The sequence below is a fragment of the Alligator mississippiensis genome, unplaced genomic scaffold (assembly GCF_030867095.1).
Source record: "Alligator mississippiensis isolate rAllMis1 unplaced genomic scaffold, rAllMis1 scaffold_28, whole genome shotgun sequence".
NCBI lineage: Eukaryota > Metazoa > Chordata > Crocodylia > Alligatoridae > Alligator > Alligator mississippiensis.
This window is the reverse complement of record NW_026775377.1, coordinates 1,706-20,112: the sequence shown is the minus strand read 5'-3', so window position 1 is coordinate 20,112 and position 18,407 is coordinate 1,706. Positions and strand designations below refer to the sequence as shown.

Here is an 18,407-nt window from a genome sequence, read left to right as displayed (position 1 = left end):
ACCAATGAACATCTCGTTTTCCCACACTGCCATCCGTGTACACAACAGCAAAACCCGAATCTCCCATTCCCACACTTTACGCCTCGCCAGACCGTACACCGCTCCCTCGTACCTCACACAATCCCCCCACCCTATCTCTTTACAAAACCTCGCCACTCTCTGCCAAACCTTCCGTGCATATGAGCGTTCCCATAACACGTGGAACACCGTTTCCTCCCTGCTGCATAGTTCCCTCGGACACTCCCCTGACCTTACCAACCCCCATTTCCGCTGCTCTGCCCTCACCGGTAGCGCCTTCCTGACCTGGGTCCCGACATCGTGGGGGGTGCGTCAGGGTTCGTCGCCGTCTCGGGTTCGCTGGTTCCACCCTCCTGGGAGGGTCCTCCGAGATCCGTAGTCGGCGGTCCACCTAGCTGGGGTCTCCTGACGTGCCTCGAACGTTCTTGCCAGTGGATCGGGGCGTCCTTGGGACCTGGGGGTGTTGACCCACGTTCCGTCCTCCTTATTGGGTCTGGTGAACCGTGAGACCCTTTGGCTACTCACCTGAGCGGCACGGTTGCTTGCGCAACCGGCGCTCGTTCGGACGTACTGGCGGCACCGCCTTCCCTAGCCCGTCATGACTGACGAGACCCCTCGCTGCAGCGGAGGAAGGAAAAGCAAGCTGCTAGTCAGCTCACTTTTTGCTGCTCTTATTCCGGCAGTCTGCCGGCCTGGGTTGGCGCTGGTCCTGGAGAAAGTGCAACAGCAGGCCAAGCGCGGGGGAAAAAAGAAGCGGTTCTCCGTGTTTTCAGCGATTAAACAGGGTGTCTTGCCCTTTTTTACAGGAGCGGCGTGTTGGAAGGAGCGGCGTGTCTGAAGTCCACCTGCACGCTGGACTGCCGAGGGCCCTGCGCAGCACAAGCCCCACCCCCCAAGCAGCTCCCTGGGAAACGGTGAGTTCTGCTTTTTGACACAGGGGTGCGCCGCTCCTGGAGGCACTGCAATACCAGGAGCTTCAGTTGTGGTTGAACACCCTTAATCACCGAGTGGGAACCCCGCTAATTGTACCTGAACAGGAGCACCACAACACAGACACGCTGCTCCTTCAGAAGCCGCTTGCCCTGCTTGCCCTGAAGCTGCTGGCCTGGCCTGGCCTGGCCTGGCCTGCTGCGTGAACGAGCCGAGACCGGTTCCAGTACGGCCAGACGTGGCCCATTTTAACACGCCTTCCAAAAGACAGAACTCGCCGCCGCGTGCTGTGCAGGGCCCTCGGCAGTGCAGCGTGCAGGCGCGCTTCAGACACGCTGCTCCTTTAAAAAAGGGCCAGACACCCGGTGGAAGACTGCCTGCGCCTGCGCCAGGGGAGCAACAAAAAGCCTGCGCTGGCAGGCAGTCTTTCAAACACCCTGAATTGTTGCCTGTGAAGGAGTCGAGGACAATTTAAATGGAGCCAAGCCTTTTCAGTTCTGGGTGTGGAGCCTCTCAGTTGTTCACAGCTAGTTCACACCCAACCACGAGAACAATGCTTTTGCATATGGCCACCAGCCACGAGGCGCCAGGCAAGCTGTTGTAGGTGGCAGTCTTGAACAGGAGCCTTGGGCCGGGAGACGGGGCTTGTGCGTCTCCCCTGCTCACGGGGGGCGCTCCTCCCACCGCACCGTCCATCTCCCCCTGCTCCAACGCCACGCGACGGCAAAACGATGCATGCACTCACCACGTAGGTGGTGTGTAGCGCGTCGTGCTCCAGAAGCCTCGCCTTGGTGTTGTGGCGGCCTCTGGCTCTTCCCAGGCCTTCCAGCTTTCAGTTCTGGCTCGCATCTGACCTCTGAGATGTCCCGTACCGTACCGTACGGCCTGTGTTCAGTTTGGTTCGTTTTCTTCATAACAGTGTGACGACAACAGCCACGGCTTTCCGGCATCCTAAAGCCCACGATTTCTGCTGTGACAGAGGATTTCCGCTGTGACAGAGCTGTTCGCAGGGGGTCACCAAGCAGGCTGCCCCTGACACCCCCCTCAGCTGCACGCTGCTGACCACGCTCTCCATCCAGGTGCAGGCAGAGGGACCGCTTTCCTCCAGACAGCCAGCCACCCTGTCCTCTTGAAGGCTTCAGCCAAGTAGTAGCCTGCCTGCCAGACTGCTGGAGGCTCCTGCCTGGCACCAGCCCCCCCAGATGTCTCTGAAGAAGCGACGAGATCTACTTTTTGACAGCAGCAAGTTCTCCCCGAGGGGAGGTGCACCGCTCCTGGAGGCACTGCAATACCAGGCCGATGCGTGGAGTGGATGGAGCAAGCTCCGAGTCCATCTCCCAGTTCCAAAAATCCATTTAATATAAAGTCCTCACATCGAGGACATATCAGATATTAAACTGATAAGAACAGATACTACACTTGATCTTAGCCAAAAGGCCGAGAAGCGATACCGTGAGCCCCTCGGAAACCTCGGGGCCCCCACGGGCAGCCCCCCCAAGCACACCGCAAGCTGCCACGGAGGCCCCTCCGCTCACAGTCGTCACCTGAAGCTTCTGGCACCAGAAACCCACACGGAAAAGTCCTTCCGCAATCTCTCGTGCCCAACAGGTCCAAAGCACCCCCCCCACCCCTCCCACGTAGCCCAATGGCGCCCCCATTCATGCCCTCTCAACACTGCCCTGCCTCTCGCCTCATCCTCGCTGGCCATGAGAGGAGAGATGATTTGCTCAAAGCCAGAGCGAGCGCGATGACGACAGCATCTCGCGGGGCGTTCCTCCAGCCCTGCTCTCCCCGCCAGCAGCAGCACAGCAACAGCAACAGCAACAGCAGCAGCAGCAGCAAGCCCCTGAGCAGAGACGGGTACACTGGGAGCCCTTGTCAAAGGGGCGGGGATCAAAAGGGCAGCTGCTGATCCCTGAGGGGGAACGGGCTCTAATCCCCGAGGGGCAATGCGCTTCACTGGTTGGTGCCACCGTGCTTAGTGGCAGAGCGGGAATGTACTTCAGTTGTGCTTGAACACTGTTAATCACTGAGTGTGAGCCCACCCGGTTGTATTTGTACGGGAACACCCTTAATTGTTGCCTGTGAGAGTGTGATTGTGTTTCAGTTGTGCTTGAACACCCGTTGATCACTGAGTGTGAGCCCACGCACTGGTATTTGAACAGGAACACCCTTAATTGTTGCCTGTGAGACTGTGATTGTGCTTCAGTTGTGTTTGAACACCCGTTAATCACTGAGTGTGAGCCCACCCACCGGTATAATGGGAACACCCTTAATTGTTGCCTGTGAGAGTGTGAATGTTTGCAGTTGTGCTTGAACACCCGTTGATCACTGAGTGTGAGCCCACCCACCGGTATAATGGGAACACCCTTAATTGTTGCCTGTGAGACTGTGATTGTGTTTCAGTTGTGTTTGAACACCCGTTGATCACTGAGTGTGAGCCCACCCACCGGTATTTGAACAGGAACACCCTTAATTGTTGCCTGTGAGACTGTGATTGTGCTTCAGTTGTGCTTGAACACCCGTTAATCACTGAGTGTGAGCCCACCCGGTTGTATTTGAACAGAAACACCCTTAATTGTTGCCTGTGAGAGTGAGATTGTGCTTCAGTTGTGCTTGAACACCCGTTAATCACTGAGTGTGAGCCCACCCACCGGTATTTGAACAGGAACACCCTTAATTGTTGCCTGTGAAGGAGCTGCGGACGACTGAAACAAAGCAAAACCTTCCTTTCCGGTTTCGGCTGCGGCACCTCTCCTTTGCTTCGTCTTAGTTGTTCTCAGCTAGCTCACAGCTAACAACTAGAACAGGCTTGCACGTGATTGCACTTCACTGTTTCTGTGCACACACTTAATTGTGTGTCAGTGGACATCCCTGTTGCATGAAAATGCACTTAATCGCACAGAGCGAACGCTGAGCGAACACGCTTAACGGCTGTGCAGGCACGAGCCGAGAACGACTTGAAGGTAGCAGCTCCTTTCCAGCTTGGGGCGAGGAGCCTCTGCTTTGCCTCGTTTGAGGCGTTCTCAGCGTGCTCGCACCCCGCCATCCCAACGGAGCTGTTGCTCCCCTTTGGAAAAGGCCCCTTTCCTCTCGGCTGTCACGAGCAGCCTCTGGGCCCAGCAACCTGGGGAGAAATCCCTCTCGCAACACCGCCCTCGGCACTGGCGTCTCCCTCGCTCGTGTATCCCAAAGATTCCTGCCCCCTCAACGCTTCCCTGCCTCTCGCCTCCTGGCTGGCTGCGTGAGGAGAGGAGACGAGACAGAGACCGAGACACGCAGGATCTGCATGAAGGCAGTGAAACGCCCCAACGTGATGACGACATCCTGACTTGAACCCTCCCCTGGCAAGGGGACGTGCGTCTGGCCGCCCGCCCTCTCCTCTGCCCGGCCCTACTTCCTCCAGGAGCACGCGCGACACGAGCAGGGGACCGACCCCACACAGGGACCCTGCGCTTACTGGAAGGCGGTGTCAACACAGTGCGCGTTAAATACACAGCTGGAACTGACAGTCAGAAGTCTTCAACGGGACGGGAGGCTGTCAGTCTCCCTGTACGCTGCAAATACCGCGGCACTGCCAGCACAGTAAGCGGGGCCCGTGAAATGCCCAGCGCTGTCAGCGATAACACCAGTTCAGAAACTGACTTTTGGGGGCCTCGAAGGTTCGCGGAACTCGTCAGTTCAGGACCTGCCAGCAAACGTCACAACCACAGCAACAAAAATAACAACAATTCACAGATTCATAGATGTTAGGGTCGCAAGGGACCTCAATAGATCATCAAGTCCGACCCCCTGCCTAGGCAGGAAAGAGTGCTGGGTCTAGATGACCCCAGCTAGATGCCTATCCAACCTCTTCTTGAAGACCCCCAGGGTAGGGGAGAGCACCACCTCCCTTGGGAGCCCGTTCCAGACCTTGGCCACTCGAACTGTGAAGAAGTTCTTCCTAATGTCCAGTCTAAATCTGCTCTCTGCTAGCTGGTGGCCATTATTTCTTGTAACCCCCGGGGGCGCCTTGGTGAGTAAAGCCTCACCAATTCCCTTCTGTGCCCCAGTGATGACCTTATAGGCAGCCGCAAGGTCGCCTCTCAACCTTCTCTTGCGGAGGCTGAAAAGGTCCAGGTTCTCTAGTCTTTCCTCGTAGGGCTTGGCCTGCAAGCCCTTAACCATACGAGTGGCCCTTCTCTGGACCCTCTCCAAGTTATCCGCATCCCTCTTGAAGTGCGGCGCCCAAAACTGCACGCGGTACTCCAACTGCGGTCTGACCAGCGCCCGATAGAGGGGAAGTATCACCTCCTTGGATCTGTTCGTCATGCATCTGCTGATGCACGATAAAGTGCCGTTAGCTTTTCTGATGGCTTCGTCACACTGCCGGCTCACGATCATCTTGGAGTCCACTAGGACTCCGAGATCCCTTTCTGCTTCCGTGCCACCCAGCAGGTCATTTCCTAGGCTGTAGGTGTGCTGGACATTTTTCCTCCCTAGGTGCAGCACTTTGCATTTCTCCTTGTTGAATTGCATTCTGTTGTTTTCTGCCCGCTTGTCCAACCTGTCCAGGTCTGCTTGTAGCTGTTCCCTGCCCTCCGGCGTGTCCACTTCTCCCCACAGCTTTGCGTCGTCCACAAACTTGGACAGAGTACACTTCACTCCCTCGTCCAAGTCGCTGGTGAAGAGGTTAAAGAGTATCGGTCCTAGGACCGAGCCCTGCGGGACCCCACTGCCCACAACCTTCCAGGTCGAAACCGACCCATCCACCACGACTCTCTGGGTGCGACCCTCTAGCCAACTCGCCACCCACCGGACCGTGCAGTCATCCAAGTCACAGCCTCTTAACTTGTTCACCAGTATGGGGTGGGATACCGTATCGAAGGCCTTCCTGAAGTCTAAGTAAACGACGACAACCCCTACTCCTGCGTCCAGGTGTTTTGTAACCTGGTCATAAAAAGAGACTAGATTAGTCAGGCACGATCTGCCTGCCACGAACCCGTGCTGGTTTCCCCTCAGCAGAATTTGTCCTGCCGGGCTCTCGCAAATGTGAGCCTTGATAATTTTTTCAAAGACTTTGCCGAGGATGGAGGTGAGACTGACTGGCCTATAGTTGCCAGTATAGTATTGCGGGACTGGTATTAATACTGCGTGACGTCAAAGCGAACACCTTGTTATACGTTCAAAAAAGTCGCACCTTCCTGTATCCTATAGAGAAGCGCTGACCACCCTCTTATCTGCTGAGCACAAATCGTGACAGAAAAATCTGGTCTCCCCAAAAGTCAGGGCCCAATTCAGAAATAGGGAAAAAACCAAAAAAGCTACAAAAAGTCTATGGTATAAATAAAAGTATGAGGTCTACGGAGATGAGGTGTAAGAGGTGCTTCTGAACAACTGGACAGCCCTGCTGGAAAACGCGATACGTTTCTGAAAGTCTTTTAAAAACACAATGCACATATTAAGTAATCAACAGCACCCGTTTCTAAGGCGCAGCTTCGTCAAGTAACCAGAGTATGAGCATCCACCGTACTCTGATATGCCGTGGCATCAGGTTTCACTCTGGGCTGCAGACCTAAGGGCCTGCCTTCAGCCTGCTCCTTTAAGGATCCGAGTGGGGAGAGGAACTGGCCGCGCTAGCCTGGATTCAGGGGAGATTTGCAGTGCGGATCTGCCCTTCCTAGATTCACTAAACCAGGGATGCATCAGCTTTCGTAAGCAGCAGCTTGCTTCGTCGGATGCTGAGATGCAGCTGGAGGAAGCAACGATGCTAAACCGAAAGCAGGGACTGGAATACCAAAGGGTAGGGAAGGGGAAGGACAAAGAAAGGGGGGCCGCGAGCCCCGCTGACTGACACCTGCAGGGTACCGCAGGCCCTGCCGGCACCTGCTTTTTCCTCCCCTCCCATTCTCATCACTGCTCGAGACAGAAGTGCTGCTTCCGGCACTCCCGTCTGACCAGCCGATGAACAGGGCCTCTGATGAAAAACAATTCCCCAATTTTCAGTTAAAAAAACGCTAACCTCGAACCCCCACATTTCCCATTATGATTAAAATGAAACCCCACTATATATATATATATATATATATATATATATATATATATATATAAAAATATAAATATAAAAATTGGGGATTTTTTTAAATTGGAGAAAACCTGGATCCCTGCTGATGAAGTGAGCTAGCTTACAAAAGCTCACGTGCCTCTGATTTTCTTAGTCTGCAAGGAGTCTGTTTCACTCACAGCCGTTATAGTCTTTGCCCGTGGCCACCAGGTTCCTGGGACGGGGTACTCACTCAGACCTCCATGCCCCTGGGCTTCTGTCCTCGAGCCAGCATTCAGCACAGACGGGTGGGATGGGAGACAGCTTTATCTTTATTAGGAACAGGATTCAGCAATGCACGCACTCACAGCTTGCGGGGAGAACAACAACAACCCACCACCCGCACACCGCACCCACCGGGCATCGGGGGGAGGACTGGAGCGTGCCACCGCAGGCCCCTTCCAGGCGCACGCCGTGGACCGCATCCCCCTTCTTCACTCGGGGAGCTCCCTCTTCCGTAGTTGAAAGTCCCTCAGCGGCTACTTTAACTGGGAACATTTCAGGACCGTGGAGCTAGAGGTTGCTAGCACTTGGCTCACCAAAGGGGTCTGGATCCCATTACGTAATCCTTGTACTTCACAGGCAGCCTCACCTCCCATTCACTCTTTGTTTCCGTGGTGCCATCAGGTGTCTGCGTGGGTACTGGTGGATCCTCTGAAATGTAATGAAACTCTTGCTCTTGGTGATCTGGTTTTACTTCCGATGCTTGTTCTGCTGCCGTCTCCTGGGGCGCATCAACTTGTTCTGCTGCTACTGAGGACTGATCTTTCCTTAAATGTCTTCTGTTTCTCCTGTAGACATTACTGCTGGGAGTTTTTGCCACGTAGGAACGGGGTTCATCTGCGACCATGTGGATTCCTGGAACGTCCCCAAAAGCACTCGCGGTTCTTCTGTGGGAATACTTCGCTAGCCGACTCGACACCAAAGGGAAGGCGACTGAAGTGGCACGCAGCTCGGCTGATTCCTTGTCCGGTTTGACTTGCCCGTAGCCGTCCTCTTCATCAAGAACGGTGAACAGCTTTTTACCTGACAAGCTCTTTTGCACATCCTCTACAGCGGGAATAGAAAAGTGCTGCCTCGATACTGCCTCGTTGAGGTCTCGCGGGTATAAACCAAGCGGTAGCGAACCATCCTTCTTTTGTGCAATCACGAGGCTATTGACCCAGGGTGTGTGGGTTTAGTCACCTTCGTAAGGACTCTCACAGCTTCCAGCGTTTCGAGGGCAGTCTTCTACGTGCCTAGGGTTGCACAGGGAATTGTTCTACACCTGTGCACCGCTGGTGGTACTGCCGGGTCAACACAGATGTGGTAGGTACCGGGAAATTGGCCCACCCCTTCGAAAACGTCCGGACATAGTTTGAGAAGGTCCGCCTTGGTTGCGGGTATTGTCGGGGCCATTCCGTGGACTCGTCTGATGAGGTCTGACGTGGTGCATGCCACCCTACCAGGTCTTGGTGGGTCACTATTGTCGGTTAGGTAGAAAGGTACATCGGATTCATTAGCACTAGATTTGCAGCCTGCAATGCCTGCACCTTTTGGTTTCATGGGTGCACCGCCAAATGCGACTAATGTAACATGAGTTTGAGCCTTGCAGTTTTCCCTGCAAAGCCTTTGCTACAGCTACTGGAATAGCGTTTGCCTCCGCTCCAGTATCTAACTTCAAATTAGCTGGCAAGCCAGCGGTCATCACTGTGCTATACCAGGGGTGTAGGTTGTAGCCGTGTTGGTCTAAGGACACAGGCAGACAAGGTTCCTTGGGTGAATTTGATATCTTGTATTAGACCAACCCAAATAGTTGGAGAATAGTTATTAAGCAAGCTTTCGGGTTCAAAAACCCTTCGTCAGGCTAAGGAGGTTTCAGCACTTGGTGTGTGCTCTTCCTGGATGGGATGAAAAGTCAAGAAGCCAGGGGCTGGGCTGGGCTGGGCTGGGGAGTCAGTGGCCAGGCAGACTGTAACGTATCAAAACTCCTGTGCTATACCTGCGCTATACCAGGCACTCTGCTTATCAACGGTCGGTGAGTGCTGCTTGGCAGACACTGAGCCCATATAGAGGGTACTGACTCCTTTTGCAGATTTTGGAGCCTCTCCCTTTGATTTGCACATTTCTGCAAAGTGGTTCGCTCCAGAGCATTTGTAACAGGTTTCTCCAAAAGCTGGGCAGGATCTAGGCTTGCGTGTGCTTCCGCATCGTTTGCAAACTTTGCCCTTTGCAGCTTGATGGCCCTCCTGTGGAGCAAACTGCACCGGTGGTTTGCTTTGCTTTTGCAAAGTGCTATGGCAGCTTTCCTTCCGCTCAACTGTTTGCAAGCTTGCTTCTGTAGAGAGCCTTTGGTCTGCCTACTCCGACAGGTCACTTCTGACACCATACAGTGTTGGCCTTGGCCTCGGGGTCCCTGGGACGGGGTACTCACTCAGACCTCCACGCCCCTGGGCTTCTGTCCTCGAGTCAGCGTTCAGCAGAGCGACTGGTGGGACGGCAAACAGCTTCATCTTTATCAGCAACAGGATTCAGCAACACACGCTCACAGCTTACGGGGGGGGAGAACAACAACAACCACCACCCGCACACCGCACCCACCGGGCATCGGGGGAAGGACTGGAGCGTGCCACCGCAGGCCCCTTCCAGGCGCACGCCATGTACCGCAGCCATCCCCAGCATCCTCTGGCCCCGTGAGCCTGCACGACACCCCTCCCGCAACGTCTCCTGCCCAGCGAGTGCAAGGCACCACGGTGCCCCTGCTCACCCAGGCAGTCCAGAGGCGTGCCCAGATTCATTGCCCCCGTCTCTCGCTGGCTGCCAACCGGAGACAGAGGCGCCAGATTTGCAAGGAAGCCTCAGCCCCACGATGGCAGCGTCTCACATCAACCCTCTCCAGTCCAGCGGGGCCCTGCTCCCAGCGACAGCTCTCTTAGCGGCACACAGGCACGCTGGGAGTCCTTCCCCAGGGGCAGGGTTCAAAGGGACAGCTGCTATTAAGCTCTAATCCCTGAGGAGGAAGGGAAGGCGCGTCACTCGTCTATGCGAATGTGCTTAAACGCTGCGTGTAAACGAGTTTCAACGCTCTTAAATCGCTGAGTGTGAACGCACCTAATTGCATTTGAACACGCCTCATCATTGAACGTGAACACACTTTAACTGCTGCCTGTGAAGGAGCTGAGGATTGAACCAGAGCAAAACCTTTCCAGTTTGGTGTGTGGGGCCTCTCCTCTGCTTCATCTCGGTTGCTCTCAGGGAGCTCACGCCTAACAACATTTAGACCGCTCGCTACTGCGCGTGAACAGGCTTCGCTGTTTGTGTGCACACATTTCGTTGTGTGTCCACGTGCTTCGCTGTTGTGTGTGAACCTACTTCATCACGCAGGGTGAACGAGCTTTGTCACCGAGCATGAACACGCTTCAACGCTGCGCAGGAACAAACCGAGAACAACTGGAATGCAGCGACACCTTTCCAGTTTGGGGCGCGGAGCCTGTGCTTTGCCTCGTTTGAATCGTTCCAGCGTGCTCACACCCGACCGTCAGACGAGCGCCCCGCTCCCTCGGCTGTCACAAGCAGCCTCCGGCCCCCTCCAGCAACACCGCCCCCCGCCCGCCCGTGGGGCCCACAGCACTGGCATCTGCCTTGCTCATGTTCCCGTCCCCTCACCGCCTCCCTGCCTCTCTCGCCTCCGCGCTGGCTGTTGGAGCACAGGAAGCGGAGACGAGACGCTCTCGGCAGGAAGGCGGAGAAACGCCCCAGCGTGATGACGACATCCTGACTTGAACCCTGCCCCGGCACTGCTCTCCTCCGACCCGCAGCGCGTGGCTTCTGCCCGGCCCTGCTCTGTCCAGGGAGGCGCGGGACGGATGCGGGAGGCTGCCCCCGCACAGGAAAACTGCCCGTCTTGGAAGGCGCTGCCAACAAAGGGCTCGTTAAATCCCCAGCGGGAACGGACCGACTGTCAGGAGCCCTCCGTGGGATAAGAGGCTGTCAGCATGCCCGCTGCAAGCACCGCGGCACTGCTAGCACCGTAAGCCATGCCCAGCGCGGTCGGTCGGTGATAACGCCAGATTTGAAGACATCAAGCTTGAGGACTAATCTCAGGACACAGTCGTTCAACCAAGATCTGTCCGTCTTCCAGTCCATTCATCGAAAACGAAAGTGAGAGCGTGGTTATGGTTAAGGAACCAGGCAGGAAAGGTAAAATGAGGATGGCAGAGAAGGAGCACTACCTCGAGGCGCAGTAAGCACATGATATCCATGAAAGATCCTCTTCAGCCGCAGCTCTGGTGCAAGGGCTGTTTGACCAAAGACAGAAGAGGGAGATCCAGGACACGGATCTGGTTAAACAGTTCGCCCTCCAGGAAGCGAAAGGGCTTGAAGGGAAACTGGGGGAAGTTGCCCATGAAAGCGGTGCAATGCTGAGACACTGGGAGGACCCACACCGTCAAAGCGCCGACAGTAGGCGGCAAGTAATACAGTGTATTCCCCAGCGCAGAGCTGGGAGCAGCGGGAGCCCCCGGCCTCCAGAAATAGAAGTTAGAGTCACCGCAGGGAGCACGTGTGAGACAGACCTGGGCCGTCTGTTCTTGTGCACAGACAAGAAATGGTGTTCGTTAGGACCCGGTGTTGGAGTCCCTTTCCTCATCCGCTGTCACAGTGCCCCGGAGGGAAACCCTGGCAGGGGCCAGTCCTGTGCGAAGTCCCTCGTTGTGAGCACCATCAGGCCGCGTGCAAGCCCAGCCCTGTCTCACACCTGGAGGCTGATGCAGCAGTGCGGCCGGACATGGCCGAGACGTGAACACGGGGAGACCCGGAGAAGGTGACGCGCATCACAATGGCCCCTTCTAGAACCGGCTCGTCGCCGTGCGGCTCCTGGAGACGCGCACAGCAGTTGGACTGCTCCCGAGCCAACACTGCTTGGAGTCAGGTCACACCTGTGTCCTTGGTGTCACCCTGACCGCAAGGGTAAGTGTGGGCAAATGAGGGGGTGTTTGCACCCACACTTGGGGGGTCGTAGGGGTGGGTGACTTGTGGCTGGGGGTATTGTCACTTTTATGCTTTCGTTTCTTTCCTAAACATGACTTCAGTCCGCTTCAGTACAAGCCAAGGGTTGAAGACGAGGTGTGCTGGCCTGACATGGGGGAGGCGGGGGGAGTGCTTGGAGCGATGCTATTTGGCTGGGCAGGCAAGGTGAGGGGTGCAGCGGAGCAGGCAGTGAGGATGCGGATGGTTGCTTTAGGGTTTCCATATTTCCATGTCCAAAATGCAGGACACCTGTCACATGGCGGAGGGGGGACAGGGGATATGACAGTGGGGGGCAGAGACATGCCAGTGCCCTGTCCCTGCCCATGCTGTTGCCTCTCAGTGCCAAGCCATAGCCCGCGCCAGCCCTGCTGCTGCCCCTCACTCCCAACCCACTGACCCCAGCCCTGCCAGTGCCCCTCACCCCAAACTGCAGTACCCTGCCCCCCGGCCATGATGCTGTCCCTCGCTCCAGACATCAAGTAACTGGGAATGACTGGTTGTGGTTTCAACTTGCTCTTCAATATTTCTTTCATACAGCTACAGAAGACTGGACAGTCTTTTATCCCAGGAGAAAAATATGGGATCCTTTGGAAAGAGAGGAAGGTAAATCAAATAGAGATGCCAATTCTCACTGTCACATACTCTTTTTGCCTTGCCTAATTTGAGAGAGTCAGGTGTGAATTGAGGAAAGCAGTGCTCAGCAGATCTTCACAATGCGTGGTAAGGAAATGAGTAGTGCGTGTGACCAAACACCCCTGTCGCTGTCGACTGCAGCACGTGAAGTTCAGGGTGATTAATGCCATCTCCGTGTAACGATTCTGTGTTCATGGCGAGGGGAAGGGCAGGGAGCTGCGCTGGAAAGGAGACGGCCCAGCCAGGTCGCTGCGCATAGCGGTGCAGTGAGCGCTGGAGCAGGGCCAGAAAAGGCAATATACTCCACGCAGGATTCGGAGAGAGCCCGTGCAGAAAGACCGAGCCCCGAGGCCCGCAGACACGCAACGACGCCTTACTTCATTTCCATTCCCCTCTTTACTCTAGGGAAGGAGAAGATGCTATTGCTGCTAACTTTGCCCTGGTTGAGCACTGAGGAAAAGGGCGAGGGCTCAACCCAGCAATACCAGTTTTTCTGTTGGCTTTTTTGGTAATTGAACCGACCCCAAAATTCTGCTTCCAGTTTCATTGGTTACTGTCCATTGACTCTGCGGGATTTACATCCATGATGGCATGCTTTTGAACTTAAAGTAAGGATATACATTTATTTAATTGTAACTTTAGGATCTTCCCTATTGTTCTTTACACAAGGATCTGGCAGACTCAATTAATTGAGTCTGCTCCAGCGTGCTGCATGTCCAGCGTGTCAGAGCGGGCTCCCTGCACGCGTATAGGACCTCATAGTGACTCACTGAAATAAGAGCAATGTTTTTGCATTTTGCTTTTAGTAGTACATGCATTCAGCAGAGCTCTGCCCAGCCAGCCTGTGTTTCTGGCAGCACACACTGTTGCCACGTGGACCGTGCCGCTTCTGTTTCTTTTCTTTTTTGACACCAGGATCTCCCAACGTCAAACTTCGGCACCACGCTGTAAATGTGCAGTATGGCAAATGAGTGCATGTGCACCACGTGCGGTCTGTGGGGCCTGACATGGGTTTGAAGTGCCACAAACTGCATGAAAGGGGGAGCAATGCTCCCTCTTTCCGCAGTTTGTGCACGCTCATCGGGACACTCATCGGGCCACGCTTTATGTGTACAAAGAAATGGCACCATTGCATTTTGAATTCTTTTCTTTTTTTTTCTCTCTGATTTATTTTGGTTTTATTTTGAAAGGTGTAGATGTGCTTAGTACCTAAGCACCTTGGCTCCTTACGCCAGTAGAAGTAATAATTTCCAATTAACTAGGTTTTGAACTCCTCAACAGGGCATCTCAGGAGGAGGGACAAGGATGGAGATGCATCCCTCTGCCATCCTGCCTCAAGCACTGCCGCACGCGGGAGCCGAGGCCCGAAGCAGGCAGCCAGACAGGGCAGCAGATGTTTGCCACAGCAGAGTCAAGGGCCTGGGACGCTGTGTGGCGGCAGCAGCTGCGGCTGCAGCGGGCAGGCCAGGAGCGGGTAAGACCATCCACCGCTCGGTCTCCCCCACGCACAACCCACCCTCCCTTCTATGCCCCGGGGGCAAAAATGAGTAGTTGTACCCCTGTCTGCCCACTCCGGGAGTGCCTCCACTTAAAAATCCTAGATGTTATCCTCCCTTTTGAAGAACCCTTTCCAAACTAACCATGTCCATTTGTAGCCTAACTGGTAAGAAAGCCAATTACTCTTTCAACATCGCAACCAAATGGCAAATTGAGCTAGTACCGGCGGGGCTGTCTTTACCCATCCAGATCGGAAGTTGTTCCAGACTTTGAGAAGCCGTCAGAATTTGACCGTCCCCCACGACAGTCCTGTTTGATCAGAAACCAATTGTATTTGGAGACATCCTGAGGCGGAGGGTTGAGGCCCCATTTTGAATGCAAAGTGCTGAGTTTGATGATTGCTGAGGAGGCAGTTGCAAAGGATGCTGTCTTTATTCACAGAGACTTTTGTCATTCATTTCCATAGCTACAAAAATGGGGTGCTTCTCTGCATCACAACTCATTGCCATTTGTTGCACACCAACACCATAGATTAAAAGTAACACTTCTTTGGTGCCTGCTGCCCAGAGGACTGCTGCTAGAGATGACTACCAGCTGTGATCTGGAGACATCCTCTGTGGCACCCTTGAAAGGTCCCCTGGGGCACCCCGACTACCAATCCTTGATCTAGAACGTGTGCACTTTGACACGTGCTCTCACAGGGTAAGCTGTGGGCAATTTAGTGGACATAGCGTAAAACTTGTGTGCTGTTAAAATGCTCCTTCCTGTTATCAAAGAGAATAGCTCCTGCACTATGGAATATCTTCTGGATCGGTTTGATATTCCACAGCTAAAATATAAGCACATGCACAAAGTGGAGAGCACTCAGATCAAGTCACGCATAACTCAATGCACCTCAGTCTTAAGGTGCAGGCAGACATGACATTTGAAATGTCTCCAGGCATAGCTGGCTTGGGGCTGTTTCAAAAAAGGAACCACTGCAGGACATTGCACGGCCTCTGCAGTGGCCCCTGGCTGGAGCACTTGGAAATCTCCACGAGGCTGCAGCAATCGGTGGTTTGCTCCCCCTTTCCGCCTCCCCCCACAGGGCAGAGGAACGGAGGATGCTGCCAGTGCTGCTCCGCTCCCGTTCCCCCACTGCCCCAAACCCTCTCCCTTACTGACATGGGCTCGAGAGTGGGAGTGCAGGGAGGGCAGTGGTGGGGGTGTGGTGGTGTGGTAGGAGGTCACACAGGGAGGAGCCATGGGGGTGTAGTGGTGAAGGAAGCAAGGAGTCTAGTGCAGGGGCTTGCAGAGTTTGGTGGATTTGAGTCTCCTGCGTGGGGCGGGGAGCTACCTGTAGTGCAGTGCCAGGGAGGAGTGGCCCAGCTCTGTGTGTGCTGGACCTGGAGACGACTGTTTTCCAGGTAGCTCCAGGGGGTTTTTGTGGCCAGTCTTCTTCGTGGCCACCTCCTCCCCCTTCTCCTCCCCATCCTTCTTCTCTGTGCCGTTTCCCTGGAGTAGGGCCCGGCGGTAGTTGTCGATGTGGTCTTCATAGGCCCCGATGTGCACAGCTGGCGTCCCTCCTGCTCAGGCTCCCGCACTTGGCCCTCCAGGGACTCCAGCAAGGAGCACATCCCACAAGTGGGGGAGCGCCTGTGCTCGGGGCCAGCACCGCTGCCACCCCAGGCAGCCCCGCCGTCCAGGGCCAGGGCTGCACGCTCTGTCTGCCTGGGGTCTGGGCGCAGGGCAGCTGAAGCTGACAGGCACGGTGAGCCACTGCCACAGCTGCGAACTACGTCTCGTACTTACCTGGTCTCAGCAGCTGCTCTTCAGGCCCGTGGGCTCAGGCCGCTTGCTTGGACCAGCCCTCTGGGTGCCCTTTGCACGCCCCTCTGCACGAGCTCCTGTGCAAACCGCTGCTCCCCAGTTGGGCTGCACCTGTTCGTGCGCTCTGTTCCCGGGGCTCCCGGGGGGGCTCAGCTAAGTAGGGACTTGCGGGGGGGGTTCCCTCCCGGGCTCCACTCAGCTGACATGTCCTGCCCAGCATGGCCCCAAACACACACATGCACACACTCACTGACGCACACACTCGCACTTCCTCACGCTTTACAAGCACCCCTGGGCTCACTCGCCCCCTCTCACGGCCGAGCTCCTACCTCCTGGCTCTTCGCTGGGGCGCCCGGGTCTTCGGCTCCCAGGGACACAACAGGCATGAACCCATGTGTCCCCCTGGGGAGCAGACCCAATAGCAATATTGACTAATGGAGGCCACTGGATGTTCCCCACCTCCCGTGTCTGGGACAGCACCGCACCTACTGCCGCGTTGGAGGCATCCGTATGCAATAGAAATGGTTTGGTGAAGTCGTGTGTGTACGCCCCTGGCTGGGTGCACAGAGCCTTTTTAACTGAGAAATGCCTGCTCCAGCTCAGGTGTCTCAGGTGTGCAGCACCCCGCTCCCTCCCAGCCCTGCCGGCATCCCTCACTCCTGACCTCCCCCAGCCCTGCTGGTGCTCCTCATTCCCAACCCACGTTTCCCTGCTCCCCCTGGTAACCCTAGATAGGGGGGCATTGGCAGAGGGGCAGGGGGCAGGGGATGTCTGCAGGGGAAGGGGGTGGGGGGGTGCAATGCATGGGGGGTTGGGTGGGGAATGGGTAGGCACAATCTTGGAGGGTGGAGGGTAAGCACAATCCACGGGAGGGATTATGGGTATGCAGGATCTGCAGGGGATTTCTGGGCTCTGGGAAGGTTTGGCAGGATCAGGTTTTTAGCCCCCAGCCTGTGTCAGTTCCGGTTTTCATCTACATGTGGCAAAAGCACGGACGTGCATCCAGACAGGGTCTGCAGAATGGCTGTGCAACCTCCATTCCTGAGATGGCCAACTGTATATAGTTAAAACATTTCTGTTTCTATTATTTAATGCAATAAAATATTTATCAGTTAAACAGTCTGGTTAAAGGTCATCTTTTTCAGCAGTTGCACTCTCATGAACAAGATGTCTAAAAGGTCAGAGTGCTTCTTAACAAGATGTATTTGCAACTCTACTGCTCCTCTTTCTTCCTCCTCCCTTTGATTCAGCATTCATTAATATTGTACTGAAATTATGATAACATTAGGAGTTAGCTGGTGTTTTGTGCGTGGCTGGCCCTGGGATGTTCAGGCAGCCGCCAGGTGTTCAGACATCCCTTTTCTTTTTATTATATCATTATTATTTTTATATAAGGTGCATTTGTAGTGAAAATACAGTTGTAGATACTTTTACAAATGTACTTTATGTTTAAAGTTAAGTTGTACCCTTGAACAATGTTAGCAAGAACAGGAATCTCTGTATGGAGTAGGTCCCTGAATGAATCGTGGTTGGTTGTGGAACACAGTAGCTAGTCTGGAGAAGCATGTTAATGAGTGGGAATTAACACCTACAAAACTACAGGCCAAGAAGAGGAAAGAATTAATAAAGAGCTAGGAATTCCAGGAAACTTCACTGTTAAAGGTGTGAAAGCCCCCGTTTGAACTAATCAAGGCTGGAAACAGACCCTCAGGGCTGAAATCCCTGCTGATCAACCACTTCTAGAGCTCTATTCATCACAGTAGTGAATCAATCAAAATTCATCAATGAACTTCTGAGACTGCACGTACGTGCGGATGTGACCCCTGGGGCTGACAGCTGCCATCCAGCAACTACCAAGAGGGACATCCCTCGAGGTCAATGACCCCTGGATTGGGTAAGCCTGAGAACTGGGGAGTCACCAAAGTCTGCCAGAGAAGGATAAAAGGCAGCAAAGAATATCCCACAATGGTGCTCTCTTTGACGTGACCAGCACCCTGCCTGTCCAACCAGAAGGACCAGCTGGTGACCCCCTTCCAAAGCAACATCACGCTGTAAGAAGCCTCAACTAGCCATCGATGGTGGACTCCAGCACTTGGGGATAGGTATATCTTGATTCTGGTGCTTAGTATTCATAGCTAGCTACTGTGTGTGTGTTTGTGTGTGTGAATTTGTGTGTTTGGAGGGATCACCACCAAGGTTTATGGTCTGACTTTTGCATCCATCCAATAAACTCGAATTTTATGATGATCCTGTGAGTTGGTGCTTTGTAGCCAACAGCTCCATAGGAAACTCATTGCCACAAATGACAGCAGTGTGTTCCAGGTAAAGGTGATCTACCCATCTGAGGACAGTTATGTTGCCAATCTGGCAAGAAGTGCGTATAGCTGCCACATTGGAATCCAAGATGGCTGCTGTGAATTCCCCTTGTGGT

At 54.6% G+C, this 18,407-nt stretch overlaps 1 long non-coding RNA gene and 1 other non-coding gene across 2 annotated transcripts in view; one reads left to right on the top strand and one right to left on the bottom strand.

Annotated features, from left to right (window-relative positions):
- LOC132247341 (uncharacterized) overlaps nt 1-16,768 on the top strand; it is a 39,285-nt gene extending 22,517 nt beyond the window's left edge. Inside the window, exons 2-4 of the long non-coding RNA XR_009458639.1 lie at nt 7,828-11,977; nt 12,575-12,640; nt 13,952-16,768. This is a non-coding gene — a long non-coding RNA (uncharacterized LOC132247341). The remainder of the gene's footprint in view (nt 1-7,827; nt 11,978-12,574; nt 12,641-13,951) is intronic.
- Nucleotides 2,207-2,397, bottom strand: LOC132247346 (U2 spliceosomal RNA). Its single transcript, XR_009458647.1, has one exon. It is a non-coding gene; the product is annotated as a U2 spliceosomal RNA (small nuclear RNA).
- Nucleotides 16,769-18,407: the final 1,639 nt, after the last annotated feature.